Here is an 18,258-nt window from a genome sequence, read left to right as displayed (position 1 = left end):
CTGATTACTTGTCAAAGCACTAAATACTCATGCAGTCTAAAGTTTAAAAGGAAAAATACTGTATGAAACAGAAAATGGGACTGCCACTTCTTCGTGGCCCAGAAAGACATGATGTCAGGCTGATAACCACATACACGTTGCAGTAGTGCATTTTTTTTCCCCTCAATACAAGACTTGAAAAAAATTCAATCAGATTCTCCTATCCCTACATTGTGGCATATATGAAAAGAAAACTGTTTTAACCAGGCTAAAGTTAGCACACTGTATTAACAACCGATTGTCTTTAGACCGCATTTATCTTCGAGTACTGTTGAACTGTGTATACTTTATTTAATTTACTTCCATGTTATGTATATATTTACATCATAGCTTTCCTTGGACCTGAAGCGAGACTACCTCACTATCTAGTGTTTGCTTTCTGTGTACAAAATCCACTCAGAGAAGCAAAGAGCATTGCAGTTAGGGCTGACAAGATTTGGTTATTTTCTATTTGTCAGTTTGGCTGTAACTAGACCAAAATGGAATTACATTGCTGGGATTTTGTTCCTAGACATCGTGTAAATTACAACCAGGGAATAAAAAACTAAAAAAGAAAAAAAGCTTTTAGTGTAGGAGAGTTTGAAAGAAAAAAAAACATACTATTTTCATTTCAACTGCTTTAGGGATTAAGGTTCTCGAAAAAATGCATTAAAATAATCCACCATTTGCATTTTTTATCTGACAAAGGACACACGCACACACAAACACATGCACTCCAACACACAGAGCCTCCTCCAATCCCACCTCACTTCTTCTCATCCTTCCCCTCCCCCATTCTGGGTCACTGAGCACACACACACACACACACACACGCACACACACACGCTCACACTCACAAAAACTCATATGCATGTCACACACACACTGTCATTAAATACACAACATACACAAACACATACACACACATCGAGAGCAACCTGCTGCCATCTGCTCTATGCGCTCTGTACAATCCTGGCCGAATACATTATTCACTACAATATATCACATCACATTCCCTCAATGTCATACTAGAGAGAAGTGGGCGAGGGGGCAGGGGAGGCGGAGGGGTGGGGTGGGTGGGTCGAATGCTTGAGAGCAAAGAGCAAAAGGAGCTATTGTATTGTAGTCAGAGAGAGAAAAAGAGTGATAGAAAAAGGCAGCACACAACAGTCGCTTTGCTTGCGTTGTCCTACACTGTCCTATTTCCTTCTTGTTTATTCCTTTCATAACAGTCCCAGTCTGGATAGTACAGCTAGATCCCAACTCCTAAATAACGTTATAGTAGTCACATAATGTTTAATACTGCTATTATTCTCTGCTGTTTTTCTTCACTTCTTTCAACCATATCCCCTGTCAAACCTTGTTTGGTTTGACTGCATTTTCCAATAAATATCTATCACAATCTAAGTAACCACAGAAGGAGGATATCAAACTGTCCTGTTGAACAAATGAAAAACATTCTGGCATAAAAATACATACAGATCCTCCACACTGCCTGACCAAAAAAAAGTGAGAGTTTTGCATTGTCTTGCTCTAGTTATGTCATTTGTTGAAATAAACAAGGTTAGCACAATAAGTGGGAGGAGCCAACTGAGCATCTCACAAGAACTGTCAGTGCACCTCTGTAGATTAGCTTAGTGTGCCTTTTGCCACACTTTTTCCGACCATCCACCGGAAGTTTGCATGAAGTAAGCAGAGAAGAATTTACAATGTACTTTTCTCCAGCGTTTGTAAGAGTTTCAGTGTCACAATAGTTGGAGCTCACCAGTAGTCCTGAATGACTAAGAGATGTGTCCCATCTGTTTACTGCTCGTTTTTTAATTTGTAGCTTTTTTCTTCCTGTTTTTGTATCATTGCCATTGACTTGATAGGAATTTCAGTTTGTATTTGTGAACTAAATAATTTGATTAAAAGCTTCTCTGACGGGTGTGCATATAAGACCATCTGTCTGGCAACAAGGAACACTGAATGAACATGTACACGGCCATTTCAGCTCCTCATGCCACGAGTGGCCATATGCTTTAGTGTGACTTGAGGTGAAACAGTAGACTGTTATCTGTGTGTTACATTTTGGCAGATTTAATTTATACTATCACAGTTGGAGGAGACAGTTCTGTATATACTTTACAGTATATAAACAACTTGCAGATGTCTTAATACCATGTCTTTTGTCCAAATCATCCAAGACACCAAACAAAATATTGTTCCAATAAATCTAAGTTAAACATGACCATTGCATTAAGTAAACAATTTCTGCTTTGTTTGTTTACATTCCCTGCTGCTCTGTATTGTTTCGTACACATTTATTTGTGCCAGAGCAGTGGCACAAAACATCTGGCAAGGCCACGCTTGACTACCAACTGACCTGCTTTGCATTCACCAACTATTCAGCCCAACACTTGACTCTCTGGAGCCGATGAGTGGCAATTAACCTTGGTGCGGGAAAATCTCAAGCAATCTTTCAAATTTTACAAAATGTCATGTCAGCTAAACTTGTCCAAACAGATCTTTCAAAAGGAACATGGTATGAGGAATTCCTCTCTCCCTTATACTCATCATTTTTTCCCACCCTCCACACCTCCTCCATCCTCCACCCAGCTTTTCCCAGATGCTCCTGGCTCTTGTCTGTGTTTGGGCTGCGACTGTGTGGGGTCACCGCCTGCCTTGTTCTCACACGCGGAACACTAAACGTGTAAACGTGTGCATGTGTGTGTGCGTGTGCACACGTGTGTGCATTCTTGACTGAGCAAGAGACCGCACGCATTGTACAACAATGGTTGTGTGCGGAGCTTGTATGTGTGTGTATGTGTGCAAACGTGTCAAAAACAAGCGTGGGGATTTCTCCAAATAACAGAACCTTTTCTTGTGTGTGTGTGAGAGTGCGTGTGTGCGTGTGCGTGCGTGTGTGTGTGTGCGCGCGCGCATGTTTCAAGCTCAGTGCCAGGCCTCTTTAATGAGTCTGTCAGGCGCTGTTAGCGACGGCGTGCTCCCCTGGCTCGGCGCACTCCTGCAGACACACTGTGATTAGCCGGGCCAACGGCACACCACCGGGCCAGATTAAACACTCACCATGCCGCCAGGGAGCGAACACACACAAACACGCACACACACACACACACACACACGCACACACACACACAAACACTTAGGCGCACACACACAGCTTCGTCACCATTGCGCCTATTAGCGCAGCTCTGATACAGTAACATGTACTTGCCCTCCAGAGCCAGGTGTCAGGCTCTCTAGAACAGAAGACATAAAAAGGCTGGAATCCAAACAAAACAGCAGCCTGCAGCGCTAGCAGAAGGTGCGAATATTTTGATAATCTGTCCCGATTTATTGAGTCTCCCTCCACTACTAATCTTAGTGCATCAGTTTGACAGGGCAATCCTTAATTCGGCCCTCTAGGGCTTTATTAAAACGACATGATACACTAATTATTGGTAATTAGGTAAGGCCTAAGGGCATGTCGTAATCGATTCCTCGAGAGCCTGATGAGTTTTCCAGTTTGTCCACAGAACTGATCACTAACAAAAGGACATCTTTCAGAAATATACAATATGGACTAAAGTATTTTGTACCTTTTGCAACATCTACAAGTCACAGTCTGAAGAAAATTCTGTTCAGTGATCTAAAAGGGCATTTAAGAGGTCAGACCAGTGATGCTGAACCTCAGACAGGATCTGCTGGTTCATGATCGCTGTTCTGGTTTTGCTCAAAGGTGCTTGATAGGCTGGAGTGTAGTGGCCAGCACATAACGATAACAGGTATCAGTATGAGGCTTATTTCTCTTATTTCAAGGTACTTGCGAAGGCTCACAATATCAGTGAGCTCAGTGAGATCAATACCAGACATCCCATTGTGCCTGTTCTACTATCAGAAAGTAAATGGCATGCATGGCTGACCCAACCCTTTTAGTAAGTGAACTGCATCCATGTCAACCCATGTCAATGCCCATTAAGATGACATTTGTTTAAGTATTCACACTGACTGCGAATTGGGTCCACTGCTTATGCCCTGCAGCCGCCATACAGAGGCCACAAGGGAAAGAAAGCAATAGAATCTGCGTGTCGATTCACCCTAGGTGAGGTGCAGACTGTATGCAGACCATATGCAGAGCTCAGGAAGGTGTCAATTTTTTCCATATGCTATTTGGGAATTTTCATGAAGCTGAAGAAATTACACGAACCAAAGTGAAAGTTGGGCATATTCGAGGTCGATCCGATATTTTCCAAAATAAAAAATTACAGTAACATTAAACCAACAATAGCATTAAACAGACCTCAAACTTATGGCGTACAAGCTTGCAGCATGTAGCGATATTAGCCTCTGGTAGCTCTATTGTTGTAATTGTGTCACACAAAATTTTATCAGAACATGTTCCATGTCTGGATGCATTCATTAAAATGTTTTTTTTTTTTTCATCAAAAAGATGTTGTTATGTGAAATAATTTTAAATCAAAGAGAAATATTATTTTCTGACAAACAAAGTAAAATGTGAATGATTTTCCTGACTAAAACAAGACTAAAATGTTATAGTCTACCAAACCTTGATGAAATAAAAACAAGAAGAGGTTGATCCAATTCACTAAAAACTAACGAGTGCGAGTGAAACTGGACAAAAACTGAGACAAAATTTAAAAATGGCTGATATGCCATAACACAGTTAAGAAGAAAAAAGTCCCTACAGCAAAACATTCCGTTGTGGTCTCCTTTACACTCCCCCACTCGTACCGAGTGGCCTGATTTTGCCCCTCCATGTGGCACATCATGGTTTCCCTTGTCACCACCTCGTTTCCTGCTGTCATTGCGGAGGTACAGTCAAATAGTGCAGTTACCAAATAGGTCTAACTGACACTCTCAGATGTGGTCACAGCTTTTCTAAACCTCCTCATAATCTCTGTTTTTAAGACAGAAAACGTTTAGCTGCTTCACTCACAGTATGGCAATCCATACAATTTTGTATTATGATATATGCAAGACCCAGAGGATTGGCTTGCGACTAGTCCGGATCAGCTAAAAGAGGTTCCATACACTTCAGACGTACACTTTCGAAAAAGGACAGATACAAAATATGGTTATCACAATATACTACTTTAATGTCTTCTCACCCTGAACTGCATTTCACCTCCGCTTGTGCCCCATCTTAACACTTGCTTTTTTTCACTGCCTCAAACATGCACAATTGGGAAGAGCACAATGTTGTAACAGTGTTTTGCCTCTGGAGGGCAACTGTATGTTCCATTTCAAATATTCTAACGGGATGTGCATATGCTTACGAAAACCCAACACAATCCAGTTAGGAGTGTGGGCATCCTATCAAAATACAAATGAATAACTTCACCTCTAATCTGCAGCTGTGCCGCATGACCTCTATCTGAGTGACTTTCCTTGCATTTAATGTCATAGAAGATGCATTGTGATTGCTTTTTATCAAGCAGTTTAAAATAGAAGCTGCACGCATATGAAGTGATTCACTCAAGCAACTACTCTAGATCCATATTGAGATCATCCAACTTCACTAACGAGTGAGATTACTAGGGTCTTTGACAATAGTTAGCTAACGTTTGACACAATATACCCCCTAAAAAGGTTCTTAGCTCTCCAAGTACCACCATCATGATATGTGTTCAGTGCAGTTTTATTACTAAAATGTAGGCGTAACACTTTTTGTAAGCCACTATAATATGATGCACTTTGAACATTACCACATGAATATAGGAAAATAAAAACACTGATCAAATTTATACCTAAATAGAACTTTAAAAACAAACAGCTCATGAAGTTTCAATGCAAATATATTGTAGTAGCTAAGCGTGTTTTGTTCTGTGAAAATCAATGATCAAAGATCTTTGCCCATAGAGCACTAACCTTTGACCAGTCAAGAAATAGAGATGCGGGTAAAATGGCCACACCAGAGAAAATTAGACGCTCTTTGTGGCCTTTTGTGTATCACATAGACCAAAATCTGCCAGACACAATTTTAGGACAAGAGTGAAAGCCTTTTGAACCATTCACCATTTATGAAATCATTTTGTTTAACAAATAATCTGTTTAGTGGTTCCAAACATGCTCTCACTTAAAAGGTAAAACCATTATTGACAATTGATCAGTTTAAGTGCATGAACCTCAAGTTCATTTCATCGTAATTATGAATGAAATTTGTACTGGCTAATTTCGGCCAGCATCAGTGGATGATGTACAGTTGGCCGCTGTGGGCACTTGTGACTGCCTTCCACCCCAGCTTGTGACAACCCACCCACTCCCCTACCATAACTAAATAACTCAGCTTGTCAAAACACAGGGTTCTGATTAATGTTTAATTTGTGGAATATGAATTATACAGGCAAATTCCACTTATTTTTCTCCATCTCAGGGGGCTGCCATTTTGCCACTTGCTGTCAACTGAAAATGACATCACAGTTGCCAGGTCTCAGGTACCAACCAATCACATCTTACCAATTTTCTGAAGCTGAGCTGTGATTGGTTGTCATTTTCAGGTGTACCTCTTATTTACATACAACAACAACAACAACCACATCATGGAGAGACTCACCACTACACCTAAATCACAGCAATGAGTTGCAATGTCTTTTGCATGAAATTATGTAAATTGAAATCAATTTGGTTAGATGAAGATGTTAAATTGGTTGGTTGTGTAAATATGAGCAGTTGTACGTATAGAATGTCTATGTCTAGAACTGCATGAAAATGACAATGTGCATGCTTTTACGCCAAGCGCAGACCAATCTGTGTCACCAATTTAGCAGGTGCATCAGGAACGAGGCTGCTTCGTGTGTCGGCGCACACAGTTGAGCGCAGCACGACCCCAAACAAGCTAGACCAGACTTGTGCTGGCACAAGAATTAAGTTATGCCCATTTTGCGCTAAGCGCACAGACGCCAGTCTACCATATAAAATAGGGCTCTGTGTGTCAATACATCGCTTGCAGCCAATCAGAGCATTTGCTGAGCAAATACTCCTAGGCTACTTCTTTGGGCAACACATGTGACCGATCCATGATCTCCTATAGAAGCATTTTTGCAAAGAGATGATTATAGTTAATAGAATTACAAGTGTTCCACTGTCTGAAATATGGGACCTTATTATAAGGTCTCACTGCAGGCCAAACAGCGAATTGGCTTTTGTAGTCTTAAGCGGACAAAATCCTTTCCAGATGTTTAGAAGTGGATAAAATTCTTCCTTCAAAAGACAAATATACATTGAGATTTGAAACGATAAACAATGACATGCCACGAGACTGCTTGAAGTTCGCTGTCCTCTTTAAACTGCAGCTTGCCGCCAGTGTGACATACAGTGCCTCTTTTGTTCTGCCACTCATTGCTTAGGTTACTGTAGTGCGCTAATGCACATAGATCGATAGCATACTTTCCATTTTAGCACATTCAGCCGATGGTCGAACACCGGGTTAGAATTGATCCTGTCTTGTCGACACAAAAATTTGTTATATCTTTCTTTCTTTGTAAAATAAACAATCTCAACCTGGCTAGAATTCATTTGCAGCCTGACATTCCCATCTCTACCTTGCATGAGGAAGTCCTGATAAAAGGTAAGGTGGCAGTGGCAAATGTTGCAGGTGTATGTGCAACAAAACATCAGTTCAAACAGATGAGCTTGTTTAAGTACACGTATTTTCAGCAGCTTTCCCTTTCCAAGCTGAAACATCACCCAAGCATAGATAACAGAAACAGAGAGTCATAGATGGGTTATCAAGCATCTAGTTTGGCCACCAAGCAGAGCCAAAGGCAAAATAAACCAAAAGACAGCAAATTTACCAATCTACACTTCTAACAAGGACGATGTTGCAGAGTCCCAAAAACATACAGGATAGGAACTGGTGGAACTCACTCAAACAATCCATTGTAAGACAGAATGCAAGCAATGTGACTTTGTGAGCGATCCGGATTGTGTGAGTGCGTGAAATGTGTGTGTGTGTGTGCGCGTGTGTGTGTGTGAGTGCGTGCGTGTGTGTGTGGGTGTGGGTGTGCGTGCGCGTCTGTGCGTGCGTAGGCAGAATCCCTTCCTCAGAGCACAGCACAAAGTATGGAAACAGGTACAGCAGCATGTCAGTAGACCCAAGTCAATTCATTATATTTTTTTCTATCTCTAAACTGCTGTTTTAGCAAAGATGTTTGATAAGAATGAAGCATCGCAAAATTAGTCTACTGGCTTATAATAGCGTAGTTTTGGTTCAGTTTACCTATTTGTCAGAGAGCATGTGTAGAAAACTCAAGGGTAGGCATTCTCTTTTCAGATGATAGCTGTAGAGTTTATTTCTATCTGCTGTCCCTAAAGACATAAAGCATTCTATTGACTATAATTTTCAAACTAAATCACGTATAAATATCAGCTGTCCAAATATAGTCATACCCAATTACGCTCCAGAAAAGAAAAAAATACAATAAAAAAACAATTGTAATGCTTCATGAAAAAACATATAATAACGTAATATGATAATATGAGAAGCAAAATATGGATCCAAAAGCAGACAGGACACAGAAGTGTCAAAGTAGGAGACTTTATATACATACGTACAGTACAAAAATACAAACCAAAACCACCTAACATGCAGTGAACGAAACAATCAAAGTGACAGCAACCCGGCTGATCATGGCAGTGGTAGAGTTTGACACCCTGCATTAGACATTTTAAACAATGTGGTGTCATTTGGGGGGCGTGGCTTGACTGGAGGCAAAAAGGTTCCAGCACGCTCACTTGATAACGCAGATTAGCACATTTCAACAGAGTAGAAATCAACGCAAAAAATGGTCATTTGGGTGAATATGTGAATGAACTCACTTTTGACAAAATGTTAAAATATTACAACTTGAGTGACGAGAGTTGTCGTGCGGTCACAAGTGTTGCCAATTCAACGACAGGAACAGAAGACAAGGCTGTACCGGGCCCCTGGATGGATGGATGGATGGATGGATGGATGGATGGATGGATGGATGGATGGATGGATGGATGGATGGATGGATGGATGGATGGATGGACGGACGGACGGACGGACGGACGGACGGACAGACGGACGGACGGACGGACGGATGGATGGATGGATGGATGGACATACAAAGACTGAATGCAAACCTTGCTTTAAAAAATCAACTTTCTACAGTAGTCAGTGGCAAATTTATTTTTTTAATGCAAGGATCTCCATTTGTTTTGTGAAATTTATGACAAATTGACATGAATAAGGCTGCACTTGTTAATAAAGTCAATGACAAACTGTGTATAACATCATGCATTGAAATTACATTGTCTAAAATGCCAACATAAAATCAGTTGACAGAGAGCCAGTAAAGCTCTCCAGACACTTCAAATGCATGTTTATACAGTTGGTAAGTTACCTAACACCCACGTGACCCGCATAGACTGTTTCATAATGGTGTCTGTTGCATAAAATAAAACTGGCATCTTTTTTGCGATTCAGAAATCAGAGCCATTATTACTATGTTATGTATTATTATTATATTATGCAAGAGATTGTCTTTTTGCAAAGCTCTGAGCCCAAACAATACAGTAGGCAGCACTAAGACCTAGATAAAACACCTTGTGTGGTAACAATATAACGGTTCGTTTTGGTTCGATGAACCAAGCAATCAGCTTGTGAAGAGAAGAGAGAAGCACTAATCTCATTACCTTCGCTTGTGGTCATGAGAGAATACTTATTTCTCCGTAGCAATGTCTGGAGGGTGATGACAGAAAATAAATAAATGAATAAAGGCAAGCCTCAGTCACACATCTCTCTAATTCGTTTTTCATGTAATTAAATCAGTGATATGTTAGAAAAACATGTGAACTCTGTTAGCTACTCTGGGCCATTTGCATTTTTAATCAAACCAGATTAATTCTAATAGGCGAGCTAGGCTAAGGGGATGACAGAGCAGGCCTATTGTGTGTCTGTCACACTCATTTAATTCTGTCATTATGTCCCATATCCTATTATGATAATTGGCTTTTTATTCTTAATCAACAACCAGCACAGGCGATTCAGTTACAATCTCTGGCTGGTGCACTGTTCACCTTAAACATGTACAAAGTTTACCATCTTTAAAAAACAGGAACAGAGAACCCAGTGCAATGCATTGCAGTAGCTCATCCAACAACCAAGTAAATGAGACAACAGTCGATCAAAATCCGATAATGGACTGCAGCCTCCAAAAGAGCCTAAAAACAATACAAGGCTACATTACCATATCAAAGTCATCATTTGTAATAACATTGGATTTGTTTTTTTTGCTTTCTTATGTTCACTCTGGCAGCAAGAAGTCATATGTTAGTGCAATTGCCATTTAACTCACAAGTGAGTGTTGACTTTAGTTTGCTACACTGTTAACAAGAGGTTAAAGTTGTTGTTGTTTAACTAACTTTAAATGGTTTGGTAGCTTCTTTTTCTCTGGGATTTTGCTACTGTCTGAAGTTGGAAAGTGCCAATCAGATCTGCGTAAATTCTAGCTCTGACAGTGTCGCTCATAACAGGGCAATCGGCAGATTATTTTTATATATACCTTGTAGTGGCTCTCATTGGACTGTGGAAGTTTATATACAATGCAATACATATGGCTCTCTAGGATGTGTAATGTAATAATCATGCAAATAAAGGCATAATTTAGAGCAGGGGTGTCAAACTCATTTTTTTTGCGGGCCGCATTGTAGTCATAGCTTCTTTCGGAGGGCCATTATGACTGTCAACCCAAATAAATGTATGAGCACCTCATATTATATACAGTAAAAGCTACAAAACAAACTGACAAATAACTCGTTTTCAAATCAGACGAGTAAAAACTGGTCAGATATCTAAAAGAAAAGATATTATTAAAAGTGAGGACAATTTGCAATTCTAGAAATGACACGAATTTGATGCACAATTTGTCTTCGCGGGCCACATAAAATGATGCGGCGGGCCGTATCTGGCCCCCGGGCCTTGAGTTTGACACCTGTGACTTAGAAAGTCGATGAAAATTATACCTACAGTCTGTACAAACAACGTCATGCTTCTTCATTTGAAAGGACTTAAATACACAATTATGTAATGTATTTTTTAATGTTTTCACTTGGGCTCATTGCTACAATGTGAATGTGTTTATGTCAGCTCTCACTCTGTTAGAAACGTAAGTGATCATAGTGAAATGTGGTCATTCAATCGCTCAGAATGTACTTTAAACAAAGTCAGGAAAGTGGTGGGGGCAGAGTGGGGGGGAATTCTGGTGTTGTTTCAATAGAGGCCACACCGATGCTGTTGCCAGTCAGACATTCAATGTGTGCGCATTCTTACAAGCTTCTCTTGTGACAAATGGCATCTCAGCCTTATTGCTGCTTTTGGCTAGAATGAGTGTGGAGTATATCTCGCAGTGTGCACAGATTGAGTCAGACAAGTGCAACTAGAAATATACTAATTTTCTCACTGTGGCCACCACTTTGCCTAAATCCACGTGCATTAGTGTCCTTATGAGGAGACACTTTTACGAGAAGAGGTTTTTAGAGCGATTATTGCGCTCCCAAAGGACAGATGCTAAAAGCAAAGTAGGTAAGGCCTCTCCAAACAGTTCAGTGATGAGTGTTCTGCTTTATCAAACACAGAAAGCCAAGTTCTTAACCTGCATTTACGATTTCATACCCCGAAAGCAATATGACTTTTTGACAGAACAAGAAGTTCATTGCACACAGCACAGTCACACCAAATGAAAGGTATGTTATATATTTTACGCAGTTCCTGCAGAGGGTGCTATATTCTTCCTTTCAAATATACATTTTCTATTTAAATCTGACATATATAATTTTTGTAATTACCTGAGTCCTACCTAGCAACAAGTGATGACACAAAGATCAATGACTCCATTTTCTGAAGCACTTGAAGCTGCAGGTAAACTGCAGCCTATTCCAACTGACTTAGAAGTGGGGTACAAACTGGCCTCAATGCCACGCACGCATGAGGACAACATGCAAACTCCACACGGCAGGGCCTGAGGCGAGATTTGAATTGGGGCCTCTCATGAGGCAGACATTCTAACCACTATGCTGCCAACTGTACCAACGTGATCATTGGAAGGAATACACATGTTCTTTTTCTGTAATTACTACATTTCAGTTGTGATTTGTTTTGTAATGACTTCCGAATCGTATACCAGTGCAGTTAAAACCATTGCCATTGGAAGATACAATGTATTATGGCGCCGTACCAGAGCATGTCCTTTAGATTTCCTGGTGAACCTTTCCTTTACCACCATTAACAGTATTTCCTATAAAACCCCACTGACTGTACACAATTTACATATGACTCACTATTATTTCCATAAAGAGGACTTATTAATTCCCGTCTTGAGTACACAGGGTGGTGTTACTATGGGCACCACGGCCTGTTCCTTTGTGGCTGGAGACAACAGCTGTCTTTACCTTTGGCAGGCAAACAGGCTCATTAAGGCCAGCCATGTTTGTTTTTGTGCCCGATACCTGGCCTAAGCAAACATTGGCATATCTCTCCTGTGCAGCCCTCGCAGTCTCAGCATTTCCTTCCCTATTGTTGGGGGGGGGGTTCTGGCACACCAAGCCCACTATACGTTTTTTTTTTTCGTATGGGCTGTGGCCTAGCTGCCAGTGGCTCTCAAAGAATGCACGGTTAATTGAGAAATTTTGTCGAGGTTGGTGCTGATGCAATGCTTAATTGTTGTTAGAGATGCTATGAATGTTACATGCATAATGTATGCCATTATAGCACCTGATATTACATCTTGTCGTACGTATATGACAAGAAAGGCCTCTTTGTTTATAATGTGGCAAACGTGATAGAGGCGTCATTATTTGGAGCGCTCACAGTAAAAATGTGCACTGAAAGGTTCCATTCACATATTCTCTCTTCTCCCCCCACTGTCTCGAGCTTGAGTGACAAGGCAGGTTGAATTCAGAACATTTTGACAAAAAAAAAAATCAATCTTAGAAAATAAAAATAGCATTGGCTGTGATTCCATTACTATAGATGGCAAACACGGGAACACTTAAACCCAGAAGGCATTCTCATTCTTTAATATATGTGCAAAAGCAGACTTTTTGGCTTTTCTATAATGCACATACAGCAGTACATGATGACGTTCATCTAGCAAATTCCAAGAGAAGTCTTGCAAAATGTACTCACTTATTTGATTTCATCTCCTTTCACCATTTGTCATGGCCAGAGTCACAATGCATTGTGAAATGAGTTCTTAATGTGGAGTAATGAGACTGTCATGGCTAGGCAGTCTCTGCTTGTTTGAGTTTGACTCATGTTGGAGATTCAATTAAATCAGCTGAAGTCAAGCTGGCCTCGGGCCAGATCGGTAATGGGTGACCTCATTCAAACAATGCTCTGACATATTGAAACAATAAGAGGAAGGGCCTTGAGCCAGTCGCAAAAGCAAACTGCACTCAGAAGCGATAAGGTAGAAAAATTACACAAAAGTGTTTGAAAGATTCATACAGTCATTTGTCTTTGGGCAGATTTTTGTTTTCTACTTTTGGTGCTTGTAAATCACTTGTGTCTGTATGCGAGTCATTAATATAAACAGATCTAAAGGGGACAGGACTGTGTAAAGGTGATAAAAGCACACATAACAGATGCAAAGGAGATAAAAGGTACATGAATCATCAGTATTTTCAGCACACTTGAACTTTCAAATTCAAGATCATTTTAAGTAAAAGTGACTAAACTAAACTGTAAACATATGTTAATCACTGCTACAATGAAAATGTAAAAACAATAACAATTAAAAAACACTGAGTTGTCCTATTTTCATAGACAAGTTCCCGTGCGCTCAGCATAACGCAGTAGATTGCTGTATCTTTATTTTCGTGCGGGAGCAAGAGTGGTTTAACATGTTTGCAAATTTGGTAGACAGCATATTCTATTGCACGCCCCGGGCACATCTGGCTATTTGGTGACCAAAGACTAGATTTTAGACCACCTAAAAGCAGGTCTAACTTGTGGCGCAGGAGATGTAAAACGATTTTGGTGGCTTCAACAAGGTCCAGGCAGGTGAACATCCTTGTATTTTATTCATTTTCCACACATGGACACACGATCGTGGGTGGAAGGTGATCTCCAAGTACCCAGCCACAGCGGCCAACTTTACATCATCCGCAAGTGGAGCTCCTCTTGCAGTTGCTTATGAATGTATTTTGCACGTGTCAATTCCCTGCTTCTACATGCCTTGTCACGCACACAACCATCTCCACGCTGAGGGAAAGGGGTGAATCGCTTTAATTGGCTGGGAGTTGGCTGTGTCCCATAACGAGCACAATGGTACAAACACTCTCTTCTACCTGTATAAGTCTACAAAAAGGCAGGGAAAAAACCTGACTGCGTTTTGCGCTATAACTTACTTGCGCTGTGCATGGAATGCAAACAGGATTTGCTCATGCAGCTCATTAAAAACAAATCTTACGAGTGTAAAAAATAAATTAAGTAAACACAAGCCACATTATCATTTGACCACTAGAGTTCTACTATATAATATTTCTAAGAACTTGTTATTCTCTTAATCTTTCAATGCCAAATGTTCCTGTGTTTTTAACGCCTCTTGTTGAGGCTGGTCCTCTTTTGAAATAAGTGTTGCAAAACGCTCCTCAAAAATCCACTCCATTCAAATGTGCATAATGACCTTTGACTCGTTTAACCCGGAATAACAATTCCTAAAAAAGCTCAACTTTAACACCGCCAAATAGAATTCAAACATAAGCACAGCTGGTGCATCTCTTCTGTTAGAGGTTTACTTGTCTGTTTACAAGTCTAAGGTGATTTATTTGGATGTTGAAATGTCTGGACTCGAAATCAAGACACAAACACTCCCAAGGCTATGTAAACAGCCATCCCATTTCCAGCCCCTAACCACGCTTACCGAGCACTAACTTTGACGCCAAGGCCAAAAGCCGTCGGAAAGGATTCCCGTTGTCACACACTTTGTAAGAGAGGCTATTCCTCCATTTAATCTTAATCCAAATCCATTGTCACTATACAGATGAGCCATTTGATGGCACATTTATCATCCATCGTGTGTGAATTTGCAGTTTGGAGAGGTGCAGGCATCCTCTGAGTGCTTTGTGAAATAAACAGAAACAAGTTTAAAAGATCAGTATGGAACATATTGCTCTACTCACTCTTGTTTCCCTATCCACTGGGGCCAAATCAGTTACAGTAAACAGATAACAGAGTGCACGCATTCTCAGTAAGTGCATCTCATTACGCCGCGTTCCCTACGGCCCTAATTCCATTAGAAATTAAAACTAGAGACAATTAGTGGCAGATTGGTCTCAGCTCGGTGCACGACAGAGTGCTTCTCAAGGCGCCGAAACGATTTAATTACAGGCTCATCTGGAAAGTGCGCCATGGAAGAGCACACGGTGACTATACAAAAAAAGGAAGCGAACTAAACATGGGTCAAAGGTGAAAGAATAACCTTTAGAAATACTATTAACTAACTTATTGTACTTGTTGAACCAAAAGAGTCCATCCCAAAAATGTTTGTTATGGATGCAAAAGCCATCATCACTCCAATATAAACACAAAGCCTACATGTTTATAAAAACTCATTTTTAATAAAGAGCCAAACAAATAGAAAACTAGTAGCTTGTAGGTAAAGGTAGCCACTCGCCATAAATTCATGGATGTTGCCACAGAAGCTGTTTTATCAGAAATAGACAATACTTCTGATAAAAAAGGAGGTTCTACAATAATCTTCTAGCAGCTGACTTCAACAAAAGCCAGTGGCCGCTCTCATGAACTCAATGACTTGCTGATTTGATTGGCAGACACAACTTTCATCCAGTCCCTTATTGTCGGACAAGAGTGCTGATAATATAACCCAAACGATGACAAACTAATGAAAGGTCAAATAGTGAGTCCAAACCTGATCCCTAATGTCAGCCTGACATGCTATCTGTAGCCACATTGAATTAACACTGACAGTCAAGTTTAAATAATGTTTTCATGAATTTCAAATAAAATCCTCATTTTCAAAAACTCCCGTCTTATCAGACTCAGCATTACGTATATGCAATCATGGACAAAAGAAGAGCTATCAATGCTATCAAAAAAATCTCGGCAGAAGACAAATAACTAACTCATCTATTCGTTTCAAGGACACAAAGTACATTTGGGGGGAATATTTGAAGCAATTTTAGTTTATGTAACTATGACTACCCAGTTTGCCCTTCAAAACAGAGATGCACAGAGAGTGATTTCATTGTTCCATGTTGCTGGTGTCACGTAACACCATGTCCTATTATATTGTGATGTTGTCATAGTAGAAGAGGAAATGAAATGCCTGGAAGATATATGCTTCATATGTTTATGTGTATGAGTGCGTGTGCAGGGAGGGTCCTGTCGGGTTCAAAATTTACCACACTAATTGGGCAATTTGGGATTATCATTATTCTCTTAGCTTCCTCATGCCGCTATTGCACCTCATACACTGGTCCAAAAAGATGTGTGGATTTGAACACAAGCTTTCATTGATATAAATTAATTGCAAAAAAAATTGCAGCATAATACTGCCTATGACATTACAGTCAGACAAAGGTAAAAAACAGAATCATGTGCTGATTTCCGTCGCCCTACTATGAAAATATATGTTCAAGTCATTTAAAGCCAGACACACGTGCTTATTTCAAATGAAAACTAGTATTAGTAGGTTCAGGTGTACGATTTGTGTTTCTGAATGCGCAAAAAGAGAACCAATCAAATATGGAGAATCGACCATGAGAGTGAATTAGAAATCCCCTTAGCTACTGTTTTCTTGCTTAGTTCTTTCTAAACAGCCATGCACCCCAAAAAGGGAACCAATATTCCATCATTTGGAATTTCCTTGTCAAAATCAAGTTCCATTCATTATCTCCACGACAGATACTATGTTGCCGTTAAGTGTAATGAGACTCAGTCAAGACATAGCTACGGTGGGATACAGTATATTGGGTTGGGTATTTTATATTCCTTTATGTATTATTTTCCCATCATTACTAAGGGTGATATTACTAGACGAATCTATATACAAATAATTAGCATTTTAATACAATAAAATAATAATTTACGAGATTTCATCAGGTGCCTATTGAACAATTGAGGAGGTTAATAAAGTTTCGTGTGGTGCAATATGAGCAGTGTGAGTGGATGTGACAAGAGCATCATGAATAAAGCTGATGATTTGGTAACCATTGCCAACCAAATGTACTAAGTCCATAGGAGCCATAAAACATTATGTACATAACTCGATGCAGTTTTCCCTAACGTCTCACTTTTAAATGAAGCCTACTGGATTCTTTGTTTTGTCTGATTTGATGAAACAATCTTTCATTAATTTCCCCATTTTGAAGCTGAGGCATAACATAGGAGTGGAAATTATTATTTGAATAATTGATAACTAATTGTTTATCAAATAATTGAGCAATATTTTGATAATCTATTATTCATGAATCACCTTGTTGTTCTTTTTTTCCTCACAGACCAAACTAGAAACTGAATCTTAATGAATTTTTTGTTGTACATGATTTTTATTGAAATTTAAAATGACGTCCTGTTTTTGAATATACGTACAGACAAATACATTTTTTAGCAGCTTCATGGATTAATCAGCAGATAAGAACAGACAGATTAGTAAAATTAAAATAATCAATAAAAGCAGCCCTACAATAACATAAAAGAAAATGATGCTGTACAAATCAGTATCTAACAAACAGATCCAAACGATTCAGAAAATAATCTAATAATGTTTAATTGTGTTTGAAATTTAAAGTGATGTAGTGCACTTCTTTCTACTGAGAGCTGACTCATAATTTCCCTCCATCGAGTAGCTAATTAAGGTTAACTAATGTCGTAGGATGCATTGCAATCCTGCACCACACCATGGAAAATGACATTCAGAATAATAAACATTGTTAAATCAATAACTCACAACATTCTGCAGACGCATCGCTTTAACCCGGTATACCTAGTTACGTTTTGGGGGCGCTTAGTATACTTTGTACAAGGGGTTGGAAGAAGAATAGATTTTTGTTGATTAATCATCTATGGATTGCATCTTGAAACAACGAAGGCAACATTGTTTGCTTAACTTGACTGCAACCATCAAAGATACTGTTGGTTTACCAGGTTAAGAGTTGTTACCAAATTACCATGGTAATCTAGCCAGGTTAAAAGTCTTCATAACACTGAAAATCCTGGCTTTAGACTTAACGCAGCTCGCCAAGCCATTA

The 18,258-nt window shown here is 39.7% G+C and overlaps 1 protein-coding gene across 3 annotated transcripts in view; it reads right to left on the bottom strand.

Moving 5' to 3' along the window:
• LOC148402723 (TOX high mobility group box family member 2-like) overlaps positions 1-18,258 on the bottom strand; it is a 79,546-nt gene that overhangs the window by 53,480 nt on the left and 7,808 nt on the right. Inside the window, exon 1 of one of the 3 annotated variants that reach the window (XM_088356341.1) lies at positions 13,172-13,257. The exons of the other annotated variants lie outside the window; for them this stretch is intronic. The gene's annotated coding sequence lies outside the window, so the exon portion shown is untranslated. Of the gene's footprint in view, positions 1-13,171; positions 13,258-18,258 lie in introns of those variants that run through there. 3 annotated transcript variants of the gene reach the window in all.

Source organism: Syngnathus floridae, chromosome 2 (assembly GCF_059516105.1).
Source record: "Syngnathus floridae isolate MCC-2025c chromosome 2, RoL_Sflo_1.0, whole genome shotgun sequence".
NCBI classification, from domain to species: Eukaryota; Metazoa; Chordata; class Actinopteri; order Syngnathiformes; family Syngnathidae; genus Syngnathus; species Syngnathus floridae.
This window is presented reverse-complemented; position numbering and strand designations above follow the sequence as displayed.